This window comes from Scaptodrosophila lebanonensis, unplaced genomic scaffold (genome assembly GCF_003285725.1).
Source record: "Scaptodrosophila lebanonensis strain 11010-0011.00,11010-0021.00 unplaced genomic scaffold, SlebRS2 tig00000092-arrow-pilon, whole genome shotgun sequence".
Classification (NCBI taxonomy): domain Eukaryota; kingdom Metazoa; phylum Arthropoda; class Insecta; order Diptera; family Drosophilidae; genus Scaptodrosophila; species Scaptodrosophila lebanonensis.
Window position 1 is genome coordinate 706,669 of NW_022060566.1, and position 22,886 is coordinate 729,554.

General features: G+C 39.2%; 1 protein-coding gene across 3 annotated transcripts in view; it reads right to left on the bottom strand.

Moving 5' to 3' along the window:
- LOC115627081 overlaps window positions 1-22,886 on the bottom strand; it is a 159,042-nt gene that overhangs the window by 87,903 nt on the left and 48,253 nt on the right. For all 3 annotated transcript variants that reach the window (XM_030522632.1, XM_030522630.1, XM_030522631.1), the window contains exon 3: window positions 363-480. The gene's annotated coding sequence lies outside the window, so the exon portion shown is untranslated. The remainder of the gene's footprint in view (window positions 1-362; window positions 481-22,886) is intronic.

Consider the following 22,886-nt stretch of genomic DNA (forward strand, 5'->3'; position numbering starts at 1 on the left):
ATTGGTTGTTGTTGTTGTTGTTGTTGCTGGGTTTTTTTTGTGTTTTTTTTTTTCTTTTTGTTATTTCGAGTTGATGGTGTTTTGTTTTTGTTTTGCAATGACTCTATTAAATTTCATTAGAAGTTTACGTGTTTAACATGGGCCTCAGACCCCGAAAGAGCCAAAGAAAACGACGATGACGATGAGAACGTTGACGACGACGATGAGTTTTTGTGCGACTCGAACGACTTAATGGCCTGTGTAGATTCAGAGCCTATGTAGAGCCCATGTACTGTACTCGTACTCGTATATAGGAGTATGCGAGTATGTATGTACATGTATACGGGCATATCAAGAGCTACCCTTAATAGACTTTTAATTACCTTTATGCCTTGTGCTGTGGCTGTGACTGAGACCGGGACTGAGACTGTGGCTATGGACTGACTGTTGCCTCGTGTTGATTTTTGCACAATGCCAACATGAAATTAACATAAATTTAAACTGTAAAGAGAAATGGAATACAATTGGGATTAGCATTAGGCAACATTCGTGGATATACTTGTATGTAAATAAAACAACACACACATACTACAAACATACACGTAGGCATGGCAATATACAGGTAGGCCAAAATATACATACATACATACATATGGTTATATGTATTAACCATTATTTGCATAAGCCATCAACAATCAAGAGTCGTCGGGCAAATGTCAGGCTTTACTTCTGGGATATATACTTAGTAGACGTGTATATAGAATGACGGCGCCTAATCATGCCACTCTAAATGACAGATTTGCATGTCAATGTCGTATTACGAGTATGTACGAGTAGCTGTTCTTTGTGCCAAGTGCCTGCAATCAGCGCCAGGACTATGGTCAGTTCAGTTCGGTTCAGCTCAGCTCAGCTCAGCTTATATCATGTCCCTTTGCTTGCACTTGTCCTTGTCCCGCTCCCCACTTCCCACTCATCCTAATGATGATGTTTGCAATTGAAAAGCGCTCGAACTTGACTCAATGTAAGTGCGATACAATACAAAAATTGACATGTAGCTTGAAATTTGTCACACAAAATTAGCTCAACGTCTTCCGGTCCTTCCTTGCCACCGCTCCTGCTGCTGCCACATATTTCTGCGTGCCAACCAACCAACCAACCACCCAACCAACCCCCCTGACATGTGTCGAGTGCGCGTCATTTATCAATGTGCGCCAAATCGCCAAGTGACAGGCAACAATAAAAACAAAGCGGCACAAGTGGCAGTCCTGACACGTGGCCGGAGGGTGCGGTGCGGGCTTTGGCAGAAGCCAGACGTTTTGGCGTATTATGCGAGATGGTGGGAGGGGAGGGGGTGGGGGGGGGGGGAGTTGGGTACAATGGCGTCAATGGAAATGTCGTTGCTGATTACAGACGATGGCAATGACGACGCTGATGATGATAATGACGACGACGACGGTAGATGTTTCCTTTTAGATAGTTAATAAGTAGGAGCAGAGCTATGACGTTTGATATTTATTTTATTGTTGCCACAGAGATTTAAATGCCCCAATATTGAAGAAATGTTATGTACGAGTATGCAGCACACAAATCCCCAACGATTTTGGGCTTTATCAGGCAAAGTTGCGTTCGTTTAATTAGCATGATCTGCATTTTGTTCAAGATTAATGATAGCCGCTGAAGTTCATATCATTCATTCACATCATCTATTTAATGCAGAGCGAAGGTGGGAAACCACGTCGCTTCAATGTCAAGGCCTGCCACATACGATATACTCGTATACATAAATCATAATCAATAATCAAAGCATGTGCTTCAATGACAAAAGAATGAACAAAAGAAATACTTAAGATGTGCCCACAATGTAATTGAATGAGCAATGACAATTTTAGGTTGAATAGAAACATAATACTGAGAGATATTAGAGACTTGCATGATGGAAGTTGCAGTGCCATAAATATACATACACGATAACTAAATAAATAATGATTCGTTATAAAGGGAAGGAAAAGCCTAGAAATTATAGCGCCTCTTAAGTTGCATTTCATTCGATAATCAAATATAGCAAGTTTCAAACGGAAGTCGTGCAATTGGCTCCACTTTTATACGACTATCTCTCTTATTCAATAATCATGCAGTCAGATAACTAATGGAGTTTGTGGACATATAAAAAGTTTAACACATACCATTTTAAATAAGATTAACATACTCATATTTAAACAAATTTACTTTTAAAGCTCATGCGAAAAAAGTAAAGTAGTGATTTATTCGGCAATCATAATTATGAATATTAACCCAAACATATACATAAATCGATCGAACAATTGTGTATTATTTATTTTTTTCTTCTCCATGAAAACAAATTGAATTTCATTCGCAATTGTACTTGTATGCAAATAATTCTTACTTTTTTTAATGCCTTTTTATTTCATGCACGGTGCACATGCATGGAGCGGGCTTATATATTTGATATGTTTATATGAATAACGCAATTAAAATTATTAACGATGAAGCCGAGCTCGATTCGATGTTGCGATATTTGACCGCACATGGCCTGGTCAGCCGAACATTTCCGCACACAATTATTTTGAAGCGACTTTCAAAAACTTCACCTGCCTTCAAATGAAATGAAATGAAAACTGTCAACAGATTTAGCGAAAGGCGCCGCGTGCTTTAAGGCCCGCTCCAAAGTCAAGTATCTGCAAATTCACAGACGGCCGCACAAATGTGCTTACGCGTCTGTAAATCTGTGAGTTCGTTTCGACTGTGTGCGCCAACTATGCGTATACGTAACAATAATGCTGGGCCAAGTGAGCAGCTCTGAGCAGCTGAACTGAACTGAACTGAACCGAGCTGAGCTGAGCCCAGCTTTGCTGACATTTCAATGACATTTTATCACTTTTGCCGCTGTTACGACAAAGTGTCCAATATGTTGACACCGGCCCCGGAGGCCCAGACAAGCCAAGCCAAGACAACTGGACAAATGGACAATCATGTATAGTACATTGTACAGCTATATACAAAAATTGTTGATTTTGTTGTTTCACTGCTGCACTTGACTTTTATAACGTGCTGTGCTCTGCATACTTGAGCACACCAGAGCAGACCAGACCAGAGCAGAGCAGAGCAGACCCGAGCAGGGTAGGCCAATGTTCCAATCGCGCAATTGAGCGCCCTAGTGGCCAAGCGACTGTATCTTACTGTCTGTTAAACAGGCGTGCAAACGTACTGTGCGGCTACAGTGGTTCCCAAGCCAAAGCAAGATTGAGCACAAAACATGCACGAGCTTTTTAAACACACAAGGAGCAAAGATTTAACAGACATGTCAAAAGTGTTTTTAAGTTATTTTTGAATTGCTTTTCCCAATTTCTACTTATTTTTTAATTGGGTAATTATTTTAAAACATTCTTTCTTGTTACATCTTAGCCACGTTTCTGGCCAAAATCGGCAAATCAAATACTTCAGAATATATTATTGAAATTCTGTTAAATTATTTTTCATGATTTCTTTGCTTTCAAGTTGTAGAGTCTATGTTTTCTACGCAATTAAATAAAATAAAAACTAGCTTCATTTGCACAAATACCGAAGCAACGTCCTAGATTAAGTTTAGTTTGGCTAGCTTCTTAATTTTCGGAAATCGAGGCGTTCATACATGCAGACTAATACTATATATTATTGAAATTCTGCTAAATTCTTGTTCACGATTTCTTTACTTTTAAGTTGTTGTAAGTTTTCAAAACACTAACTTCATTTGCACAAATACCGAAGCAATGTCCTAGATTAAGTTTAGTTTGGCTGAATTCTTCATTTTCTGAAATCGAGGCGTTCATACATGCAGACTAATTGTTTGCTCTCGAAAAACTTACTGATCTTTCCTGCACTTTTTCGCTAATGGTGACCTTTTGATTTAAATCCTACATTCAAACATACATGGTTTGCTAAATCCCCATTTTTCATTAGTCATCAATTGGAATGTTGACTTAGAAGTTTAATTTGTTGATGCGTTTAAAGCAAAGCATTTAACTTACTAGCTACATAAGTATATCAATACTATATAAGTGCTGCCTGGAGCCTGAAGAAACTCGAAAGAAGACCTTTTTGTTATCTATTTGAAGAACTTTTGAAATATGTTTTATAAGCGTACTAACCAAAACAATATGTAAAGCTCTCGTATTTGAATGTCTGGCACCACTGTGTGGCGTGTGTGTCTGTGTGTGTCTGTGTGTGTGTTGTGTGATGTGAGGTGGCACATTTTTCGGCTATTACTCGCATTTTCGAGGCGTTCGATGTCATTGTCGCGCTGCATTTAGTGTGCTGGGCACGCTTGAGGTTTATTAAATGCCCGACCTTGGGAATGTGCGTGGTGCGTGGTGGTGGTGGTGCTGGTGCTGGAGTGTGTTTATATTTGGCGGCATTTAGTTTTCAATTATAAGTATTTATAGACACACAGCTCATATGCACGAGCAGTATGTACGGCCTGTTGTTTTCTCACATGCTCAAGTGGACAAGGTTGCGCTTTGGAGTTGGCGCAGGCGTTGACAATTGGCACTCGAGGCACACTCCGACCTACCGAAAGTATACGAGTATTTCGACAATTGTTTAGGCGATCACAAGCAATATGCATGAATATTGTTTACTTTGATGCTATTATGGATTTAAGCAAATAATGATAATGATAATAATAATAATAATGGCAGCAGTAGCATTGATTTATTTACTCGCACATAAAAATTTGGGTATATGTAGGTGTGTGTGTGTGTGTGCCAATTAGTTGCAGCCACTTCGTCTGCAGCCAGGAATTGTGCAATCAATTGTTCAACTGATATCATGCAAAAGTTGTTGCTAATCGGCTCTAGCCAAGCTACAAGTAGTGGCACAGCATCGAGCTGCACTCACACAATAAATAGGAACAAGAAACTATGGCTAACATTTGACACAGCCTGCTTGCCATTTCAGTTGAGTTGCTGCCTCTGCTGCGTATTATGCAACGCAGGGGCTGCAACCAGCGGTGCAGATGTGCTGCTCTAAGCTTAACGATAGCCACCCAGCTTCCAAACAGCCATCCCCGACAACCATCCATTTTGTCAGCTATAGAGCCAACCAGCCAAGCAACCAGCCAGCAGCCACCAGCCAAACAGCCAGCCAGGCTGCAACATCTAAGCCGCTTGCCATACAAATTGCTGCAGTGGCGCCGATAGCACATAAACAGAAGCTGCATGCCACATCTTCAGAGCTGAGGGCCCCAAAGACAGTGAAACAAATTTCGCACAAGTAGTAGTTTCGGGAAATATCTTCTTTGATGCGAACTCCAAGTCATTGGCAACTTAACGATTACTTCTCTGAACTGTGATTAAGTAAAACATATAAATATTTTGCATTTCTTAGCTACTTATAAATAAAATCATAAGCTACATATTAAGTATTAATATTCTTTAGCAAATACGCTTAAAGTTTAGCCACAATAATGGGATTTATGAATGCAAAGAAAGCTGTTCAGAGTATTGCCACTGCGAATAAGTTTAAGTTCATCAAAGAAATAACTAAAATATGTATATCTTGACTTGCATATTAAAATATAATAATGGATCATATAAAGCTTATATAAATCATTTTCCTATACCCACAATTGCAATTTCCACTAATCAAAAAAATTTGAAAGAGAAAACAAATTTGAAGAGCTGCATTTAGTTTATGGAATATGTATATCTAGACTTGCATTTAAAATATAATAATGGATCATATAAAGCTTACATACATAAAGCCACTTCTAAAATTTCGATGCAGTTTCCAATAATCATACAATTTGAAAGAGAAACAAATTTTGAAGAGCTTCATTTAAAAATTAAAAAGAATAGAAAAGGTTTTGAAATAGTAAATACTAAATTCTTTGACTACAACAACAGTAGTCCATTCTATTGCATCCTCCCTTGGGCAGAACAATTTTGGTCCAGCTGGTCCGAATTTTGTTGCAGTGCCTTTAACGCCTGCCCCCTCCCTGGCCGCAGAATGCCTGCGGGAAGGGCAGGGCAGCTGGCGGTAGCAGCTTATGGGGAACTTGTCAAAATTATACGTTATATTGAACTTACAGTGTCAGAGACATTGACGACAAAGACGGCCAGAACAGGGACTGGTGGCGGGTGGCGGGTGACGTTGACAATGGCGACACCTATGTCTGGGGCACGGCTTGTGTGTGCATTTTATACAAAATGTTGCAGCACTGACGGCTCAGCTCAGCTTCCTTTCAATTAGAATCTTGTCAATAGCTGCATCGGCGCCGGTGCTGCAGCTAGTTGGCCGACAAGCGGGGCGGGGCGGGACGGGGCGGTCTCTGGGTCGTTGGGTGGAAATGAGAGAATGACATCTATTGAATATGTTCCCATTGTCGTTGCCGTCCTCTGGTCTGTCGGGACAGTGCTGTTCCGTCTACCTAGCTGCTACATGTCTTCCATTTTTCGTATGACAAAGCGTGCCATTGTTGATTTCCTGTCAAGCCGCCGTGCATCCTACAACCAGACCAGCAAGCAGCTACCACTTAACCGGACAGCCAGTCAGCCAGTCAGCCCGCCAACCAACACTCGCATGGAGACGCCGCACAGTGGCCATAAACTGGGCACAATTGAACAAAAACTTGCACAACTATTTCTACATTTTATGGAAATACCGAATGGCAAAGGTTTTTGTGTTTTAATTAACTGCTGTAGGCTCGAATTTTGAACAAATTCTCCAATTTCACGAATTGTTTTTGCAGTAATTACAAATCAGCTCTTTCTTACAGTAATTTCTTACAAGAAAGCTAAAATTTATGTACTTGCAATGAAAACTCCTTTAATGGAAACCTCTTCTATCCGGACGCTCTCCTCGACGGACACTTTTCCTAAAACATACTTGATTTAAGTATCCCCATGGGCGGACAAAAATTGGGCGACCGTGAGTGTCTGGCCAAGAGAGTTTTCACTGTAATACACTGCGATTAGATCACTTAGCTTAACCCAACTGTATGCTGCTTACTAAAGGTATAAAAACACTTTAAAAATAACCTTGAAATTATATTTATTTATTTATAAGTCTTCAGATTACTTTTAAATTAATTTTATTACAAATTATGTTGGTTTTATTTGACATTAAACAATACAATATTTCCTTTTTTCTGTTTTTATTTTTCTTAGCTTTTATTATTATTTTTTCTTGTTATTTTTAATTTTATTTTATAATTTTATTTTATAATTTTATTTTATAATATAGGTATTATAATTTGGAATACTTTCAGTTCATATAATAATACACTAAATATGCTGAATATTTAGCACGAATTTGGCACTATTCTGCGTTTGGTTTTAGTTCAGAGTTCTGAAGAAAATTAACTTTATTTTACATCCATTTGTTGTTTAAACTTTCTATTCTCCCGTTTCACGCTACGAATAAAGGGTATACAAACACAACATTAGGTCACTTCGGGACAGGACTAACAACAGGATTAACAAATTTATGTTGGCAGTAATTTCCAGGAAAAGAAAACTGATGTTATTGAGTTGCAGAATCTGATCCTGGCCGCTGTATCAATTAAAACCGTAAGGTCGTAAATCCTTCAAGTTGGACAGCAACAATGTAGAATAAAGTGAATTATAAGTACAATGCTTACAAATATTATCAGTTGCTGGTAAATACAACACCTTTGACTGTCCTAGTCCCTGGGGGAATGCTTGAAATTCAGATTTCGTGGCCCATTGTGCGATGCCGGCAGCGTCTGCTGACATGTCAGAAATTTTAACTGGCAATTTGCAGCAGTACGCGCCACGCACGTACAACATACGGCCGGGCAGGGGAGGAGAGGGGATACTGACAGGCACTGGGCGCCGGCCCCGGCCCCGGCCCCAGCCCCTGTGGCAGCAATTTTCCATGAGCTGTGAGTGTCGTGCTGCCCATCAGCCCCCACTCCCCTCGCTTCCACTTACATTTGGACCCAATAGCTCCCCCATTCTCTGGCCACATGCGTGTGAGTGAATGCGTGTGTGTGTGTGTGTGGATGTGTGTGTATGCTGTAGTAGTTGTTTTTGTTGCATAAAACATGGTACAATATGTTGCCATGTCTGTCCCCCCTCTAGCCGGACACCGCTCGCTGCTCGCTCTTGTCTAGCCAATACTTAAGCAAGTGCGTGTGCGTGCGTGTGTGTGCGTGTTTGTGCGTGTTTGTGTGAAAATTTTCGGTAATGGTGTCAAAATAATTTGGGTTTTCATTTGTTTTGCCGCCCACCCAGAAAGGTAAACTGCACGGCGTTGTGCCTTCTGTTGTAAAACCGGCTGCGACCTGATGAGGGGCGTGAATACGCATATGAGTGAGTGTGCGTGTGTGTGTGTGTGTGCGTGTATGGTCAGAGCTTCATTTTTTGTTTATTGTTGTTGTTGTTGTTGTACTTGTAGTATAGGTTTAATAAGCGCAAAGCAGCGCACTAATAAAGTAAAAGTGACTGATCCCATAACATACTCATCTAGACGCCGCACGCACACCCCCCCTGGCCTGGCACGAAAGGCCCTCAATGGCCGGGGCGATGTGGATGGGGATGGGGGAGGGGAGGGGGCGTAGCAGTGGAGTGCCTTGCTTTTGTTGCCTGTCTGTGTGCGGCATTACACGATTTTTGCTGTTTTGTTGCCTTTTTATTTAATTTTTGCCTTGCCCATTTACTGCTTGTTCGTGTGAGTGCGCCAACATGTGTCTGTGTGTGAGTGTCTGTGTGAATGTGAGTGTGCGTGTGTGTGGCAAATATTAATTGATTTTCGTTTGCTCGCAAGTGTGAGTGCGAGTATGTGTTTTGATGCATGTTACCCGTTTCGTAAGCGTATAACACAATTTTTTCCCTTCGAATTTTCGACAGCTACCGCTTTTTGTTTCTGCAGCTACTTTTATTTTATTTTCTTTTCCCTTTTTTTTTGGTGTTGTTGTTTTTTGTTGTATGACTGTTTTGTTCGTATTTTAAAAAATTTCGTTTGTTCTTTTTTATTTTCTATATCTGGGGAGCTTCACTACACAAAATGCCAGAAGTTTAATTAGTTTTTTTCTTTATTTTGAGGCAACAAGCTGGGTGGTGAGCAAGAAGGCGAGCGGCATGCCGGCATCGAAATTCGATTTAGCGTGGCTAGTAAGAGCATTTTCTATGGTTACGCGCACAATGGACGTATACGTAATACGTGCTGGAGCAAGCGAGAGAGAGAGACAGAGAGTGAGAATGGGTGTAGAGGGAGAAATGTTGCATACTTCCCAGGCGCCTCGATGAAGTTGTGGCAACGATTTTGAGCGAAATAACTGAATTCTCAAAATGGATATGTGCGATATTTTCATCCATTATTTTCCCAGCCTATTCTATTACTATGAGAGTGTTATTTGTTCGATTGATTTTTATTCGAATTGAATTTTAGTGTTTATGTTGCACCGAAATGTTCAAATAGGCCGATATTGGACTCAATTGTGTCTCAGGTTTAAATTCTAAAGGAAAACAAAATATGATTACTAAAGAGTTAAAGCTCAATTCCAGCAATTTTTCAAAATATCAATTAGTTCGACAACACGACAACATTTAGATAGCGATACAAAAATAAACATAAATAACATTTTGCTCACAATTCAAAATTAGAACCAAAGATCAAAACATCTTGTACAATATTGTGACTATTATGAAAGGTGGACGATCCTGAAACCAAGCGTCAAAGTCATTTGAAGAATCAATGGCGGTTTATTTTTGACAATTATTCATCGTCCATTCGTTTCACCTGGCCAAATGTGGTTTATGTTGACCCGAATATTGTGAAGATGGAAGTGGGCGACTCTTGTCAGATAATAAAATAGAGTCAAAGAAAAAAAAAGATTTATTTTAGCTCACAAATTAAAAGACTAGCGTTCTTTCATTCAAAAGTAGTAGCCAACATAGGGGCTGCTTCCCATGCCTTCACAATTAAGTTCCATATATTAAAGCACATTTGAAATATCTATAAAATAATACGAGAATATTGCCAGCTTTACACTATGGTTAGTATATCTTCATGTTTAATTTGATTTTATATTTGAGCTTGTGGTTTTAAACCAGTAACAAGTGAACGTAATGAATACGAAATGATACTCTCGCGCACATTTTTTTTTTTTTTTTTTGTGACACACAAATACGTGCATGTTTAATAAGGATATGTATGATTTATATGACATTTTTGATACGCATGGCTGACTTGTTTTGCCAATCAATCGCATTGGTCCACAACAAAAAATATGTCAAAATATGTCGGTAGCGCCAAAAACAGAAAAAGTACAAAAATATCCACACATACATATACATAAATACACATATATGTATGTACAGTGTAGTAGACATAAATACATGTACGGCTTCTGTCATCGTAATTCAATTTTGAGCAACACGTTGAAATATGAAGGAACGCACCAGTATATACGACGAGTATATGTCGATGTGTATTTGACATTTAAAAACAAAAAGTTAAATGGTTTGGTTGAAACCCTTTCGATGTTCCTTATGCTATCATAAATCATTCGCACATAGGCGTGTCTGCATGTCTATATACCTTTGTGTGTGTGTGTGTGTGTGTGTGTGTTTGTGTGCGTGAAATCGACTAACGGTAGGTAAGACAAGTGTAAGTGAGCAAGGAGCGTGCCATTTTGACAGCGATAACAAAACACAAAGGGAAGCAGAAACGTAACGCTGATAATGAATTGTGTGGCACGGAAATGGAAAAAAATCTTGATTGATGGATGTTAGATGTGTTGGATGCCTAGCTAGGCATATCGTTTAAATTTCACTTATCCCACAAGTGAAGCAACAGCTGACGCAGACAGAAGACACACAGACACATAAACACGCTTGTAAACAGATAGAGGCGTCAGAGAGACACCTTCCTAGTCAAGTTATCATCATCAGCATCATCATCATCATCATCATCATCATCATCATCATCATCAACAACATCATCATGGACAGTGCTTTGTTTGTTTGCTAATAGCTTGTTAGCCATTTCAAAAACAATTTTCTTACACACACAGAGAGACACACGCATTGCTACAACAACAGCAACACCGAAATACAGCAGCAACAATGACAAGGACAAGGCAGTTTGCTAACACAGAGCGACATGTGTGTCCCTTTAACTTAACGTCCCCTTCACACAATCTCATACACACACTCACACACACACACTCAGAGGGTGGTGGAGTGTATTGGGAGGACTCCGACTTTTACTCCCTGCTGTCATAATTCATGCGAGCGGCAAGCGGCGAGCAAAAGCTGCATAAAAAATCACTGAGACACACGCACACACACACACACAAACACACCCACACACCCACACTCACGCACGCACACACACTTATGCATATTGACAGTTTTGCCATAAATTTCAGGTAACACCAAAGCAGGCGGCAACAACAACAACAACAAGAACAGCTACAACTACAAGAACACGAACGAGCGACACATGTGACAAGCTCTTTTCAGTTTTTGTTCCATTTTCGGATGTGCACGTCTGTTTCGCGCACCCGACAAAGGGGAGAGCATTCGGATTCAGTAGCAATAAACCGATCGAAGAGTGACATCATCAAGCAATAACTGGCAATAATCCTCAAAGATACAAGTAGTAGAGCTTGGGGAACACTGAGGTGAAATCTTAATCTGCATTTTATCAGCAACTTTTCCGACCCAATAAATACTCTTCACACAAACTTCTCACATACGGGTGTGTGTGTGTATGGAAAACACTTCTTAAAACCTTAAGATAATAATGGTTAAGATAATTACCCCAAATTTCGTTTGTACGCATACTTTCGTCCCTCTACAAGTATTTCATATAGCAGCCACATAACCGACATGGCCGACTTTCACTAACTTTCTTATGTTTAACTATATCAAACCATTAACTGGCCTATAATTTTATCCAATGCAATATATTTTAGTTCACAAAATACACATAATTAAATGAGTTTTTTTTTTTTATTTATTTCCCCCCTCCCGTCTCTCCAGCGCTACAAAATTTCGTTCATAATGTTCACATTTAACTTTGCAAACGTAATCAATAAAGCATCTACATTGCTTTTAAATTTCATCCAAATCGGTCCATATTTAGAAAAGTTATTAGCGAAACAATTTTACTCCAGCTCACTGGTGAGAATTACATATTAAATAATAAGGGAAAATCAAACTTGTCAATATTAACCAGATTTACAATATCCCCTCTATATGAATAAGTTCACGAATAAGACACTACAACAAATCATTGTCTATGCGAAATATTATCGTTTGATAGGAACATAACAAAAATGTTAAATGACGATAAAGCTTGAGAGACAGAAACAGTTTTAAAGCTGCATTTTCTTTCACATTCTAACTAATATATTTTGGAATATATTGTTGCATGAACTGAGCTTAAACTTGAACAATTGTTTGAAGTAACATTTCACGGATAGTGAATAAATATTTAATTGTCGGGTGGCCATATACTATGTACTTAATGTCAGTCTCTGTACAAAAATATACGTTTCTATAAGAGTCGCACACATTTTGCATATCATTCATACGCCATGTGTGGCGAGCAGCTCTCCAGACCAGCGCATTCGATGCACATTCTAGTACACACATATTCGTATATCCATACCTATTGCTATACCCGTATGTATGTATGTAGTCAGAAAGCAAAAGTAATCACATGGCAACATAAATATAAATCAGTAGTATAGTTTCAAAGCTAACATTAAAAGCAGTTGCATATTTGAACGAAACCTTTTTGTCCACATTTCTGCAGCTGGAGAAATATAAGGTAAGTATTTCATATTTATATTAGAATTGAAATAAAGGCTCTTTAAGCTGTTCAGCACCAATAATAAATATCAAATTTATATATTATCGAAATTATTCAATATTATTTTTAGCTGCTCAGTTCAGAAGAAAAATACCAAGTTAATAAGCAAAAGTATCAAATTGTAAATGAAAAAGTATTAATTTCCTTGGCTCGAAAATATCATATTTATCGAATAACGAATGATATTAATTGAAGCATGATTGCATGGAAAAGTACGAGTACAAGGCACTAATAGCAATATAGCAGAGTTTTTGGACAGCTTATCTAGTTCGTTGCACACTATAAGCAAAGTGTTTAGCAAGGACTTAATTAGTGTTCAAGAACACTTGAAAGTCATCAGCGTCGGATAATTGCGATTGGGCACAGATACTATACAAGTAGTACACTGCATTATTAAATAAATTTGCAGCAATGTTGATGAAGCTAGTTCTATCATTTATTCATTCGTTCATTCATTAAATCATTTATGCACCGTCTGCTTTTAATGCCATTTCGCAAAACCATCGACACCTGTGCGAAAGAAACAAACGAAAAGCCGCTCAAAGAGAGAGAGAAAGGTAAATGATATTGTTGTTACCCATTTGCAAAGTTTTTCCGACTCCTTCCGACTCAGCCCTGATTCATTCCTTTTGGCATCCCCATAACCACCACTGCTCAGCTTGGGCTGACTATGTTGTTGTTATTACTTGTTTGCTTGCTTAACTTCAATTTCGCCAGCTTGTTGCTAATACATCATGACAAAGGGTTGTCCGCACCAGCCCAGAGGCGGTGCTAAGGCATGAAGGATGGTGTATGGGCATGGGAATGGGCTGGGAATGGAGCCTTGTTATACCTTGGGCCTGTCTGCCTGGCTGTCTGCCGCAAGTCATTCTGTTTTTTTTTTTTTTTTGCACACGAACTTTGGCGCAGGTTTGGTGTATTTTTTTTTTTTGTTTCGCCTCAACCCTCCTGTCACGTGTGACACACACACACACACACACATGTGTGAGAAGAACTCGTACTCGTACTAGCATGTATGAATAAGCACATCCGGTTAAGGACTGCGGGTTGGCAGCCCTTGAAAGGATATGCCTTTCTGCTTAGTGTTTATGGCAAATTAAAATTCACTTAACAATGTTTCGTTTTTATTTAAATATGCATAAGTTTTTTGCTGTCTCTTTTCTGTTTTTGCTGCTGCTGCTGTTGCTGTTGCTGGGAGCTGTCATGTGCTTTAGTTATTTAAATGCCAACTTCTTGTTAAGAATTGATGAGCTCGCAACCGCAGGTTGGCCCAAACAAATTGCAAATACATGTGTGTCTATGTGTGTGTGTGTGTGTGTGTGTGTGTGTGTGTGTGTGTGTGTGGGAGTGACTTGAGAAGCTTACAAGGCAGGCTCGGCGTGTGCGTTGACGGTTTGCGGAATGCCTTATCAATAATAAATAAGTGTTGCGGCAAAAGTTGTTTGCCAACTAAAAATATGCTCAAAATATTTGCCTGCTCTTTGACAGACAGACGAGCGTGCGTATGTGTGTGCGTGTGTGTGTGTGTACAAGTGCGTATGTGTTAAAAGCTCTCACGGATATCTTTATGCCGCAAGGGTACACACACACACACAACCGACTCAATTGCAATCAATTAAAAATCAATCAACTCAAATGTAGTGAAAAACAATTTTTAATTGAAAAGCAACAGCAACAGCAACAACAACAATATGATCCAGCCTCAAGTTGGGCCGAGCAGCAACTAACCAGCGAGCCAACCTGACCGAGGCGGTCATCACCTGATGGCAGAGCAGCACTTCCAGCACTTGCAGCACTTCGGCACTGAACAGCTGAAGTTCAAGTGGCTTTGCAGACGCAAATACACACACACACACACACTCAAGCAAACACATACAATACACACAAGCATACCTACAAACACATAAAGCAGCTGAAAGCAAAGTGCATGAATATTTTATGAAGATAAATAAGGATAAAAACTTCAAACGACCACGAAAAGTGATGGTGGTCGGTGGCTCGTTCGTTCGGTCCTTCGTCCTTTTGTAGATATGGGCGCATACTGAGGTTGCAGCACATGCAGGATGCTTGGTAGAGGGCAGGCGACGACTGTTGCTGCTCAGCAAGGGGCAAGTGTAAATAGCATACAAGCCAAGGCAGAAGCAAAGGCAAAAGCAAAGGCACAAGCACACGCACCTCTGCCTCTGCTATCTCGACATGCCGTAAAACAGTTGGGTGTCTCAACCGATTCCATGGCATTCGAGCAATGGGGCGTATGAGCAATGTGAGAGACTGCAGAGACAGTCCACCAGACAGAAATGTGCAAATGGCATTTGCATTTTGCTGCTGCCTGATCACCACCGGCAATAGAAAGCGGTAAGTGGGCATTTGTGTGCTAATGTACACATATTTATCTGAACATAAAGAGTTAAATATGTATATGCCCCAATTTTATGAGACCACGTGCGCACACACACAAACACACATGTACACACAAATGTGTGTGTAACTTTGAAATTCCAATGCATTGGATGCTTACTATATTCGAGTGTAAGATTCAATTCGTCACCCGCACCCTCACTGTGTTATCGGGTTTGAGAATCGATGTGAATATAAAAAGCATATCAGCCGAGCCAATCGCAAACTAAAAACTTTACTTTTCAGTTTGAGTTTTTAATCGCGTATCGATCATATTTTTTTTTCTCGTAGACAATATCTGATCCAACCACTATCTGCGTTTTAATCTACATATATTTATATTGTTAGGTATATTATTATCGGCTGTTCTTCAGCTTTACATGAATATTTTTCCATATGTTTGATACTTTCTTATGCTATTTTGATCCAAAAATGTCGCGGAACAACCGCTGGCAACGCTCGAAGTCAACTAATTTGAGTTATATTTTTATTTGTTTCAAATGAAAATTTGTTCACCATTGCATTTTCAGCAACGAGTTTGTATTCAGTTTAGAAATATGGGAACACTTCATAGGCGGCCTAGTGGCAGGCCGTCGACATCGAAAACTGCTGAAAGCTTCAATATAAAGTGAAAGAAAAATTGTTCAATAATCGTAAATTAACCATCAGAGAGCTGGCGTATCCGGATCTGAACATTACTTATAGATCCGTTTAGAACATGGTAGCTAATGATTTGAGTTTGCATCGTGTGGCTGCAAAGTTGGATAAAGATGTAGATACAATAGCATTGCTGAAATAACCGACAAGTATTATAAAAGCGCTGCATCGTAACAAAAAACATTTTCCAATCAAAAGCACATATTATTTATGGAAGCATTAGTTGGGTATAAAAGCTTTCACTTTCTAATTATATGTACGATTCCCTGTACAACTTATCATTCAACATGTACGAGGAGTATAATATTCAATTATCGATGAATCTGCCTGTTTCCTATGTACTGCAGGGTAGTTGTAACATATAATTATTAGTAGTACACAAGAAACAACCCTATTCTAATGATTGCTTTGATTAGCAATCGCATCCCTCCCCCCTCTTCATCACAACACACAAACTTATTTACAGAGCCGCACACCAGAGCGCCGAAAACTATGCTACATTGTAGCCTTCAAACATTATGCCACTTGACTGACTTGGCAGCGTTTCGTTAAAGGGCATTTCGGCCCCACTAAAGATGACCTTTGGCTGTGCAAAAATCGTAGCCTACTTTGCCGCGTGCCCATGAGCAAACGAGAGGCAAAAGAAATAATTAAACCAAACTTGAGGCGGCCGAATCGGCCTGAATGAACTGACGCCCCCTCTTTTCTGAAATTTACTGGTATTTGGCAAATAGAGGGGAGGATGGGGACGAGGACGAGGACGAAAAAGTTTTTGAGAGCAACAGAAAATAAAATAAATACGCGTATAAATAAGGAAAAGAAATGCGAAGCGTGCAAATTAAAGTGAGACCAAAGTCAGACTAACGACGACCCGCGGGCCATCTCAAGTCACAGTAGTGACAACAGTGGGTTCGCCCGTCACTGTGACTTGATTATAATGATAAAATCTAATTAAAAAAGTTGAACTTAAGATGTCAACTTAATTTACAAACGCGTCGCGTCGACTCGCAAAAGCGTTGCCTCTGTTGCCAGTTGCCAGTTACCTTGCACTGGGTCAGCAGTGTTATAGACGCCAACAGCGACGCCTACAGCGACGTCAACGTCAACTTCAGCGTCGACGTCGGTTATAGAGTCAGAGTCAACATTTCGTTTAACCCTTCGACGTCTGTCAGTTCGACAGCCGCCCAGCTCGGCTCTTCTCAGTCCGTTGCGAGCGAGCAGAGTATTCGCTCTTGTTATTCACTTTCTTTGCTTGGGTTTTTGCTTTCAACGTCGGGCGCACCACTTCTTGTCGCATTTCACTTGACGTTTCTTTTTAACTTTTTAGTTTTTATTTGCTTGTTGGTTTCTTTACATTTAGCTGGTCTTCGTTTTCATTTCGGGCCAAGTTTCTTGCTAGTCAACGTTGCCAACACAAACATCCTAATTACCAAGTTTTTCGTTGCTTCGACGTTGCTTTTTGCCCTGCTTTGCCCCTGCCTTGCCGTGGCTTGTTGCAAGTTGTTGTTGTTTTTGTTATTGCAAGTGCCATCAATGGGGCAAATGACTGTGGACTGTGGACTGTCAACTGCCGTCTGGCCGCATGGCTCGTTGCATGGCTCGTTGAGCAGACGATCTGGGCCTTTCGTTTGCCTTTTTCGCTGACCAGGCGCCCTGCTTTACATGTTCATGTCGCTTAGACTAATTACGTTTGAAACAACAATGGCAGCAGCAGCAGCAGCAGCAGCAGCAGCAGCAGCAGCAGCAGCAGCAGCAACAACAACAGCAACAGTTATAGACAACAACAGCTTGAGCTCGTCACCTAATGACCCATACCTTGTTTGCCAAAAGGAAAAACAAAAGAAAACTTTCGTCGTCTGTTGTTGTTGTTGTTGTCGCTCATACATACATTCATTTTGTTCGCAATTTTTGCCTCTTTTCCGTCTGTTTTCGTTCATTATTTTTGTTTGCCCGTTTTACGCACTTTTGATGGGTTTGCAACTTGGCTAAGTGCAAATGAGTTGTGTGTCCCCTCCCCCCACCACCTCCACCTCTCCCTCTCTCTTCCCATCCAGACAAAGGCTCCGAGCAACCCTCCCATCTGACCAACCGGACCCAAAAGTACATATCTAATGACCTTCATTTCTTTGAGTGGCTGTTGCTGCTGCTGCTGTTGTTGACGTCGACGTCGAGGTCGATGCCAGCCTTGCTCCTTGCCCCAAACAAAAGACAAACAAAAGCGAGGCACAACAGTTCAGAGCTAAGCGCTGCGAGCCGAGAGCTCAAGCTGAATCTCAAGCTGAAGCTGGTGGCTGACTGCACTACTCTGTCGACTGTGTTTGTGGGTGTTGCTGTTGCTGTTGTTGTTCTGCTGACTTGGCCTGGCTTGGCTTGGCCAACACTCGCACGAACGCCCCTCGAAGTGTTGCAAATATTGCAAAAAGAAATTGTAACGAGGCCTGAAAGTAGTTTACCCTGTAGTTTGTAGTCATGGCGCTTTCTGCCCTCTTATTCTTTTTGTTTTGTTTTTGTTGTTGTTTTTTTGCAATTGCCGCTGCTTCTGATGCTGATGCTGTTGCTCTTCCTCTTGCTCTTCTCTTCATTGTTGTTGCTGTTATGTTTGTTGTTGCTGCAGTTTCCGGCTAATAGCTTTGAAATGAGTTTCGCTTTTGCCTCGCTGGTCAACAGGCTGACTGGCTGTTTATTTACGGGCCGTTTGGTCAACAGCGCGTTTGTATGTGTGTGTGTGGGGGGGGGAGGGAGGTGTGAGTGTTGGAATTGAGCCGCGTTACAGTTCATAATGTGCAGCAGAGTTCATTAAAAAAAAATATTATATCTATGTATGTTTGTAGTACGCACCAGATGTGAGGCAATAAAGCAGACCACATTAGCGGTTTTTGCAACACACACACACACACACACACACACATACTATATGTACACACAAATGCAAACACACTCGCATATTTATACCATATATATGTATGTATATTTAGATATGTGCGCGCATATCTCTATGACTGACAAAGTGCCAGTGCTTGTTTGTTTTATGCCCTTCTAACTTAATGAGCACGATTATAGGCACATGAAATGTAAATAATATTATCACATTATAGGTTACAAGATGAAATGGATGGATACTCCATAGGAGCAGCTAAAAGCGATTGTAGCATGGCCTTGCTTCCCAGTCTGTGGGGTACGAGGATTTATTAATTGCGTAGGCAATTTTATATAAGCCTGGGCAATAATGGCAAAAAAAAAGGGAGGAAGGTGGGGAATCAAAAACATTAAATAAATAAGTCATGCCTAGGGCTTAGAAGAGCCTACATACCGAACTTGGTAAATGTGGGCTCAGTCGTTTTCGAAATACAGGCGTTCATCCAGACAGACGGATTGATTGCTCTCTGTATTGGAGTTGCTCCTTTCTCCATGTTTAACCCTTCAGGTACGGTGTTTAAAAAACAAAAAAAAAACATCTGCTGTTAAGCCTTTAATTTTGAAACTAAACTGAACGAATCTTAAAAGGACCAGACTTTGTATTATTTTTCTTCAAGCGGGACTGATTACATTATTGTAGCAAATCATTCGAATAAATTATAAAATAGTTGCCTAGAAGCATACATTTGAATAAAAGTTCAGTTGTTAACGAAACTTCGAAAACTTATGCATATCAGGAAATATATTTAAAAACATAATAATTACATTAGTTGTTAACATTTTTAAACCAAAACTGTTAACCATTCTAGGTGGAGCTGTTAAGGAAAATATTTAGTTAAAGGGATTCAATGTTTTGCGGCTTAAAAAAACTAGCTACTACTAATAAAGCTCAACTATTTCTGCAGTTTATATATTTTGTTTGATATTCTGAAGAAGTGCATTTATTCATTACTTCCGCAAGTTACTCAACAAACATAGCCATGCATTGCAGCTTAAATAAGTAGCGGCGAGCGAACAACAAGTGAGGAACTAAAGGCAGATATAGATATATATGTATAAATGTATATATATATAAATATATATATATATATATATATATATTGTACATAAGTGTTGGCACTTCTTTTCTTATTCTTGGCCACACAGCTAGCTCGGTATCGATTCCCTGACAACAATGTGCGCATATCATGGGGCAAAGTAAACCAATTTCGTTGCACATTTGTTACTGAGAGTGGCAAGCAGGCCAAGGAAGACAGCACACACACACGCATACACACACACATACAAGTACATACATACTATACGAATGTATACCTATACACACAACAGCTGCCAGTCAGCTTTTCAAATACCCATTGAAAAGTGTTAACAATCACTGTGATGTTTGTAGGAATTGCATATGAATCGTAGCTGTGGAAACCGAACTGAAGAAGTAAGTAAGTAGTCGTATTTACAATGAAGGCGATGACGAACTTCAAGACCTTGTGGCACAAATGCCTTGGATTTTCTTCCCCCCATCCCCGACCAGTCAATTGAATGGCAACGGAAATGCGACAGACAAGCCTTTAACCGACTAAAATGTCTCCTTCTTCTACTAACTATACACCTTATCTTGAAAGTACCTAGCAGGTTGCCTTCCTTGATAAGTCGGAAGGGTCTTAAAACTGTAAGAAGACTGACATTAAATTAGACCAGTTCGGTATTTAGTTACAAAAATATTTATACTCTAATTATACCCTGTACCCGTAGGGTAAAAAGGGTATATTAGGTTTGTGCAAAGTATGTAACATGCAGAAGGAAGCATCTCCGACCCCATAAAGTATATATATTCTGAATCAGCATGACGAGCGAAATCGATCTAGACATGTCCGTCCGTCCGTCTGGATGAACGCAAGGATCTCAGAAACTATAAAAGCTAGAATATCCAAAGTTGGCATCCAGGTTCTCCTAGGGCCGAGAAAGGACGAGTTTATTTTATTTTTTGGAATTTTTCCCCCCTTCCCCCGCTACAGAATTTCGTCAATAGCGTCCACATTTCAAATGCTACCTAAACCAAACTAGCACATATCATATATATATAATTATCTACTGTTGTTTAAAATTTTATTTAATTCGGTCAATTCTAAGAAAAGTTATTAGCGAAACAAATTCTCGCCAGTACAACCCCCACAAACTGCAGCAACAAGTTCGCTCTTCTTCTTCCTCTTTTTGCTGCTGCTATGGGGGAATATACCTCAATGTCGGAAGTTTACCTGGGTACAGGGTATTACACTGTCGGGCTTGCTCGACTGTAGCGTTCTCTCTTGTTTCATTTAGCTCCATCGCACAATTTTTTGCATTTATATATCCTATATTTAAGTTGTATCCAATACAAGTAGTAGTAAGTTTTTTGTAATTTTATATCCTATATTTAAGTTTTATCTAATAGTAGTAAGTTTCTTAAGCATAAGACTTAACTTGTAAAACACTTTGAGTTCCAAGGCATTCTCTTTTTATGCGAATATATGAGTATATGAATAAGGGATGAACAGAGATAAAAAGTAAAGTCGGTTTTTTGCAATATACCCGTAAATACATCTGTAGAATTAGTGCTTTTTATACCCAGTACCGGAAGGGAAAAAAGGGCATGCTAGGTATGCAACAGTTAGAGAGAAGCATCTCCACCCCAGAAGGTATTTATATTCTTAGCCGGCAATTTACAAAGCCGTGCAGTTTTTAGTTTTAATAGAAAATTAGGATACGAATTTCCGGTCTCTCCTCTAAGGCCATATTTTATTTGCAATATTGAAGCAAAAACCGAATAGTTTTCTGGCAAAACAACTATTTATGACACTGAAGTGAAAGTGTTAAACAGTTAGGGATCCTTAGATATTTGTAGCCATCACCACTTGTACAGCCCGTAATAAAACAAAATAGTCTTGCATTTTCCTCAATTCAATGACAGACAACCCATCCGCAGATAAAAAATCAAGTGTGTAAATCGTTATTGTTGTGGTTGTTGTTTCTATTCGTTCGCTCCCTAATCTGACCCATAAGGGAATAATAACAAATAAATAATACACGAGGCGCTGAGGCCAACGAACTGTTCTGGCTCGAAAAGGTGAGAGCCGAGTTTTTGGCTGCCAAACTGCTTCCCTTCTAATTAATTATTAAAGTGTTTGTCCAGCAACCACGTGTGTACTTGCGTGTGTGTGTTTCTATTGACAGAGTTGTGTTTATTGTTGAACGATTTTATGGAGCATCCATGGCAATTATGTGGGTCGTGCTTGGGTGTCTCTGACCATTATGCGGTGAAAGGGCACACAAATAATAGCAATATTGGCTAACTAGCTATGCAAAACGATTTCAATTAGCAACCATGTACAAGTATGTAAGCTATTTGTCAACGAAATTTTCTATAACCAAGCCAAAATCGGCCAGTTGTTAAGTGGCTTATATTTCACTTCATTTACAGAGCGGACGAGCTTGTCATACTTATGTACTTGTATTTCTGTACATATACTTGTAGTATATGTACTTTATATGTATGCACACATGTACTATAAGCAATATAAGCACTTGCTTCAATTACTCAAGTAGTCAATGCCTTTGCAGAGCAGCAACAACTGCAGTTGAGCCTCGCTATAACATCCACCAAACCACTTTTTACACCCTGCATCTGATAAAAGGGTAGACCTCCATTATCGGGACTCAATATAATCCTTCTCAAAACACAATTAAAAATTAAAAACAAAATATATATAAATAAAAGTTAAAAAAAAATATATTTATAAATAAAAATTAGAAAAATAATATAGAAAAATAATAATAACAAATAATATTAAAAAATATATATATAAATAAAAAATTCCAAAAATATTATAAAAAATAGAAAAATAATATTTAAAAAATATTTTTATTATAAAAAGTATTAAAAAAAAAAAAAATATATATATATATATATATATATATATATATATATAAAGTATTAAAAAAATATACAAGTAAAAAATATACAATTCAAAGATATTTAAAAAAATATATATATACAAAGAAAAAAAAAATATATGTATATATGTTATTAAAACATCAAAACATGAATTAATGTTAATTAA